The sequence below is a fragment of the Lynx canadensis genome, chromosome X, assembly GCF_007474595.2.
Source record: "Lynx canadensis isolate LIC74 chromosome X, mLynCan4.pri.v2, whole genome shotgun sequence".
NCBI classification, from domain to species: Eukaryota; Metazoa; Chordata; class Mammalia; order Carnivora; family Felidae; genus Lynx; species Lynx canadensis.
In genome coordinates, this window is record NC_044321.2 from 113,212,195 (window position 1) to 113,219,207 (window position 7,013).

At 45.7% G+C, this 7,013-nt stretch overlaps 1 pseudogene; it reads right to left on the reverse strand.

Annotated features, from left to right (window-relative positions):
• Positions 1–288: 288 nt before the first annotated feature.
• On the reverse strand, positions 289–2,959 carry LOC115507205 (annotated as a pseudogene).
• Positions 2,960–7,013: the final 4,054 nt, after the last annotated feature.

Consider the following 7,013-nt stretch of genomic DNA (forward strand, 5'->3'; position numbering starts at 1 on the left):
GAATGCCAACAATATTTAAACCCCATTTTTAAAAAAGGGGATTTTTTTTTTGGCTAAAATATTTCACTGTAAATGAATTTATGTCAGCTGTCAATGAAAGAATGTCACTAACACACTGTGGACACTTTTCACAGTGTAAATCCGTGCCCTTTTTTTATACAGTGAACTTCAATCTAGCAATTATTACAACAAATGTTATATAGTTTAAAGCTCAAACACACTCTAGCAATTTTGAAATTGAATTGCATACAAACCGAATAAAATGTACATCGTGACACACATTCCCACCTAAGACTGTGGGGACACTTGAGCCTTCCGCATCGACCTAGCACCTTTTCGCGCAGGTGGTTTTCTAAGTCGTCGAGGTTGTCTTTGGGCTCACTTTTGGTCTCCTTCTTAGGCTCAGGCTCTGCCTCTGATTCCTGCTGTGCTGTTGTGGTTGTGGGAGCAGCAATGGCTGCAGGGGTTACAGCAGCCGCAGCTGCAGTGGCTGAGGCCACGGCCTTTTCCTTCCTGTTTTTTGTGCTTCTTGTGTTTATCCTTCTTGTGTTTCTTGTCCCTCTTTTTCTTCTTTTTCTTTCCACCTCCTTTGGGGTCTGAGTTCCTCGCCAGAGATGGGCTTGGTGTTGGCCTTTTAGCCTTTTTGACCGGTACTGCTGGTGACCAGTTGGTAGAGGGTGACAGACTGGACAGGAGACTGAGGTGCTGGGGTTTTTTAACTGCTGGCTCAGGAGATCTTGAGACAAATCAGGAGGGTGAGACCTTCCTTACAGACTGAGGGCTTGGTGAGGGAGCCTTTTTTGTCTTTTTGGTTTTTCAGAGTTCTGGAGACGCTCCTAATGGGCCTCACATGTGGAGACGGGGACTGCCTTCTTTGGGCTGATGATGATGCTCCTCTTTGAATGGGTGGAGGACTTGAGGAAGTCTGAGGAGCTCGAGGCCATGGTGAGGACGAACGCCGTTTGTTTGGTTGTGGTGACTGGGGCTCCGAGGTAGATTAGCTCAGGGAAGACACTTTCCTATGCTTTTATGATAATGAAGGCGAATGTCTCTTGGTGACTGGGGAGCTTCTTCGGGAGGTGGAGAATGGGAGACCTGACAGTTTGGTGGTGAAGATGGCAATTTCCTGCATTTAGGAGGGGAGGGGGAGAAGCCATTTTTCCCTTTGGAGGCAGAGAAGGAGAGTATCTCTGCTGTACTGGAGGAGAGTATCTTCTTGGGGAAGGTGAGTGCTGATGGTGGGGGGGGGGTGGAGAAAAGGAGTCCTTCGTCGAGGTGGCAGCATGGGAGACCTGCGCCTATGAAGAGGAGGGGCAGGAGAAGGAGAACGGAGCCTTCTGGTGGATGGTGGGAAGGGGCTCCCCCTCCATCTACCACGAGGAGAAGTCTCTTTCTGGTGCTTTCAAGGTGATGGAGAGGTACTCCCAGAAGGGGAATGTCTCCACCACCTGCCTACCTCACTATTCTTCACATGGGCCCTCTTGGGTCACTCATCTTCTGAGGAAGAAGAGGAACGAGAATCAGATGAATACTGCTGGTTCTGTCATCTGTACTGATGTTTCTGCTGCACAGAATCTGCTACAGCTATTTTGCCACATTTATTTTCTTCCAATTCAGGTAACTCTACTTTTCTAGGCTTAGGTGCTGCTGAAGGGGAGTCTTTTTTCTTGGTACCTTTGTGTTTTGTCGCTGAAGTTCTCCCTGGAGAGACAGAACCAGGACTTTTTCTTGTACGGTTTGACTGCTGAGGTGTTTGGGAATGATGAGTTTTAGGCGGTGGAGTTGCTGGAGGTGATGGCCTATGCATGCCTTCACCTCAGAGGACTTGCTGAAGGAGATAGCCTACCACTTTTTTGAGGGGGGCTGGATGTCCTCTCAGGAGGATTCTTTGGCGGTGACCAGAAACCAGATGAAGAGTATGATGAACTACTTCCAGACAAGGATGCTGATGAACGAACGCCTTCGCCTTACTGGAGATCTACTCCTCCTATACCTGGGTGGAGGCGGCATTCCTCTTGGTGGAGTTCTTCTTCGAGGAGATGGCCACCTTTGAGGTGAGTTTGATCCTGATCGGGATCTATGACACCGTCTAGGTTGAGTATGAGAAGGAGAGCAGACGGTGTCTGGGATCTTGATTTTGAATGTGACTGAGATCTTGGTCAGGTTTCTCCTTCTCTTTCTTTTTTGGAGTTTTTCTCCAGAGAAGATTCTTTAGACTCTGGTACAGGTTCAGGTTTGGGAACTTTCAGGATGTTACTAGTAGAAATGGCCTCTTGTACTGAAGGTCCTTTTACTTTCACTGATGGTTCTGGGAGCTCTGGAGTTTTTTCCTTCTTTTCTGGAGCAGGGGAAGGACTCTGGCTCTTGGTTCTGTGGTGGGGACACTGAGAATAACTGTGCTTTCTTTTCTCTCTCTCCTGACAGGGGAAACTCATCTTCTAGGGGAAGGAGACCTGAATTTGCATCTTCTTGGGCTTCCAGACCTCTCCCTTTTTTTCTCTGCTGCTTTCTTTTTCTTCCTTATCCCTCTTATCCTTGTATTCATCTTGCTTTTTCAAAGATGCCAACTTTTCTTCTTTAATTTGTCTCTGTTTTATTTCTTCTTTCTTCAGTTCTAGAGAAGCAGAAGGGATTCCAGCAATGTTTTCTTGTGCACTTAAGAGCTGGGCCCACAGTTCTCCCATAAATTCTCTGGCATTTTTTCCATTCAAAAGCCCAGTCAGGTTGATTTGCATTATTTCTGAGACTGGATTCTTCACTTCCAGATCATTGAATATAAACTCAATCACAACATCATCCTCAAACCCACGGATTTCTATTACTCATTTTGTTACCCAAGGCTTTATAACCTCCAAATTTACTTTGCTCATATCCACCTTTTTTTCCAGGCATGCTGCAAATTTCAGCTGCTTCAGTAGCTTCTTCTGTTTGTTGCTGAACCGACTGTCCTTTTCTGCACTTGTTCCAGAATCCTGTGTCCATCTTGCTGCCTCTGTATTGATTTTTCTTATTGTGATGTCAGAGTTTTCATACCCCAAGCTCCAAACTAAGACTGAGATATTAAAAATTTGTACTGTCTTCTTTCCCCCATGCCTATTTTCTTTTTCTAGTAGATGCATACCGTCGATCTCAGCTATTGGATCCACCCTAATGTAAACTTTATGTAGTCAGGGTAGAGGTGCACGCTTGTATATGTTTTTAACTTGTGTATATATTGGGCTGATATTTGAAGGCCATAATAAGATGGATCATGTTTAGATCTTCTAGGTCCTCCACGGGAAAGACTGGCGAAAGCAACCAGCTGTCAGCTCATCAAATTCTTCCCGCTCCTTCTGGCCCTCAGAGCACAAGGCGGCTGGTTTGCTGAGGCTTATGCTCTACGCTTGCTAAAAATGATTTCCAGCCTAAATCCCATTTTGTTAATTAGTGAATCAAATGTCAGTTGTGCTCTCTATGAAGTTTTTCTGTATTTTGAAATACAAGTATATATGATGGGGGTGGGAACGGGGTGATATTTTATGTGTTCCAACAGCATAAGTATAACAGTTTTCCGAATGTCTGGTTTTGGCAATTTCATAACTAACAGAGGCTACCTGATATGGAACCTGGTGTGAGGCTCTTTGCCTTGAATACTTTGCTATTCTTCTGCCATCACTGCCAGTACCCAGCACCAGGGGATCCCCTCTCATCTTCAGAGCCTTCATGAGTTATCTACAAACGGTAGTGCAATCGACAATTCAAGATACATGACGCCCAGAAAATAAACATAGCAGAACTTAGACATATACAAATATTCACTTCATCCTAAAGATCCTGCCATTGCTCAAAATATGTCCAGAATTCTTTTTGCTTGTAGAGGCAGTCATCCAGCTGAATGAAGACATTTTTCTTATAACTTTACTTTAAAATAGGGGCGCCTGGGTGCCTCAGTCGGTTAAGCGTCCAACTGTGGCTCAGGTCATGATCTTGTGGTTTGTGAGTTTGAGCCCCACATCAAGCTCTGTGCTGACAGCTCAGAGCCTGGAGCCTGCTTCAGATTCTGTGTCTCGCGCTCTCTGCCCCTCCCCCACTCACACTCTGTCTCTCTCTCTCCTTCAAAAATAAACATTAAAAAAATAAAAAAAATAAAAAATAAAAAATATCTTGGGCTGAGGACATTATTACCTACCTGATTCAGTGGTTTGGTTGGGTCACTTTTAAATATACCCCCAAATCAAAAATGGGTTCACAGAATAAAGAGTTCCCACCATTGAGGAGAAACAAATGAACTAACCAACAAACCCTGTGAAAGTTCATCCAAATGAGTGGCAAACACATTTGGAGTTCTGGAAGCATCACTGGAATCACTGTATGGCCTCCTAGGAGACAGACAGATTTAGAGGTAACAGCAATCACGTCCCAAACTGGATACTAGGGGAGAACGAAGCTCTGACACCAGGAAAACTGTGGTATGAGATTTATATAACTAGCTTATTAACCAGGCTGGACTCAGTGGGGTGAAATTATGAAATTAATTTGTCGCAAGTGACTTTCTTCTTAGTTTATTTTTCAGAGAGAGAGAGAGAGAGAGAGAGAGAGAGAGAGAGAACATACAGGCAGGGGAGAGGGGCAGAGGGAGAGAGAAAGAATATTAAGCAGGGGCTTGATCCCACGACCCTGGGATCATGACTTGAGCCAAAATCAAGAATCGGTGGCTCAACTGACTGAGCCACCCGGGCGCCCCTGTCACGAGTGACTTTCAAATCCATTCCATAAGTTCTCCCTTCTTGCTCTTGTACAGAATCTCTGGCAGATTCCATCACTTTTTCAGTCATGTGTAGTTTTTAATGAACAATCTCAATCTTAGGGATTAAAAAGCTCAGTCGGATAAAAATCAGAACTTGAGTCTCTTTCAATTTGAAGCTGCTCTCTGGCCTCAGAAGCTTCCAAATAGTGAAGTTGGAGCTGTCGCAGGTTGTGTTCCTGGGAAGCAGAGTCTGCGAGGGTGCTCTTGGGATCAGCACCTGTGGATAGGAAAGGAGGGGAGAGATGCAGGATTGGGTAGGGGAAAAAGTTGAGCTGCAATGCATTGCAGTGGTTTTGGCCAACGTTCTGGGGAGCTCTGAAGCGGAGATGACCCTTCAGAGTTGCCCTGAGTTGGGTGAGGGGACCAGGCCTTTATACCCTGCCTTGATCAGCCATCGCACGAGGGCCACCCTTGAAAGAGCACGTGACCTGAGGCAAGGTTGCTTTTTTTCAGCTGAGGCACTCTCCTAAAGGGGCTGAGAGCTGAGGGCTGTCAAGTGGCGGCACTGCAGGGGTAGGGGAGTGGGTCCTGCATTCCCGCATGAGGAGATGGGCAGCATGTCATGGAGCCCACCAAAGGGGCACAGTCTTTCTTCCATGCCTTTCAGCTCTTGCCCTCCTACTCTTCCACCCATGATGCTGTTTCTGGCTTCACTTGGGCCTCTAGATCTGATGGATGGAAGGAAATGGATGAGATCCTACTTGAGTGGTGCAGTGTGAATCCTGCACTGGCACGCTCTGGGTCTGCTGCACGCTCCCAGTGCTGCCTCTTTTGCTTGTGAAGTGCTTTTAAGGACTCTCTGGAGTTACCCGCCACAGTGACATTGCACTGCACCATCTTTACCTGGGTGACACATCCTCAGAATTGACTACTTTTGACTCCTCCCACCACTCTCCTTCTGCTTCTGGCAGTACACCCAATGCTCATTTTCTTTGGAGATACCCCTGCCTTGGTAGCCAGATCTCTTGGGTTGGGTTGTTTCAGGGTGGCTCACACCCATCGACCTTCCCCAGTGTTTCTTGTTCACTGTGGAAAACACCTTTTCCCATTAAACTCTGGCCATGCCAGCAGATCCCCCTAGAGCCCACGCTACCCTGTCTTTCATCTTTAGACTTCCAGGTGACAGGAGGAACCAGCTCCTATGTTCTCCAGGAGATATACGTCACGACCTCCAGGTGGTTTTCTTGAAGTCTTTGTACTTGGCTTGTGACTACTATGTCCTTGGTTCTGGTCACTGTGCTTGGAGTAATATAGGGTGACACGGGGCTTCTTTTTGAGTAGTTAATGCATTCAATCCCGATGAGCTTTCAATTCAGCCAAATCCCCAAGTTTTGAGGGAACGTGTAATCTCTAGTGCATTCCTTAAATAATTGAGCGCCATCGCCACTGGAGGTACCTCCTATGCAGGCCAGGCCTCGTGTATGCTAGGGACGGCGATAAGGCTGGAGGCTTCGCATGTCACAAAGAGGGCACTTGTACTCTGCCATCCATTTCCAATTGGGAGTCTAGGAAGGCCTGGCTTTGTATGTGTATGAAGTAGAGGCTGCCTGTACTGTGTGATCTCACCATCTCTTAAAGGCACTTGTAGGGAGCTGGAGTGGCTACAGCTTGTCAGTTACATAATCAGTGGTGTCTTGAGCGGTGAGGAGAAGTGAGTACTTAGAGCTTAGGGATATATGTCCTAACTGTGGCAGTCCAAAAGGTTTCAGAAACTCTGATACAGTCAAATGAACATGCTTTTTACTGTCAGAAGATTTGGGTTTAAGCTCTAATGGTATGCTTTGGGCGAAATTGCACGACTTCCCTGAAAACCGTTTTCTTCATCTGTAAAGCTGAATAAATAACAGCAACTCTATGAAGCTTCACAGGATGTTTTGAGGACCAAATGCAATGACACATGTGCAAGTAATACAGTAGGGATAGAAAAATATTATAATTTAAAGTGTTTAAAGGTTGAACCTGCTTTGCACAAAGGATGAGAAAGAAGCCTCTTATCTTTTGTTTTACTTTTTTCATGTTATTCTGGCTAAAATGTAGAAACTCAGATGGTTACGTACTTACACACTCTGACCACACTGACAACATTCTTTACATAGAAACGGGGTAATTTTTCAGGAAGGTGTAGAAAATGCAACCAGTTTGGCAACCCGTGGCACGATTCGCAACTAATAAGACCCTGCATTATCTTAAAAAGTTACTTATTTGGAACAGTGCTCCGGGAAATCTA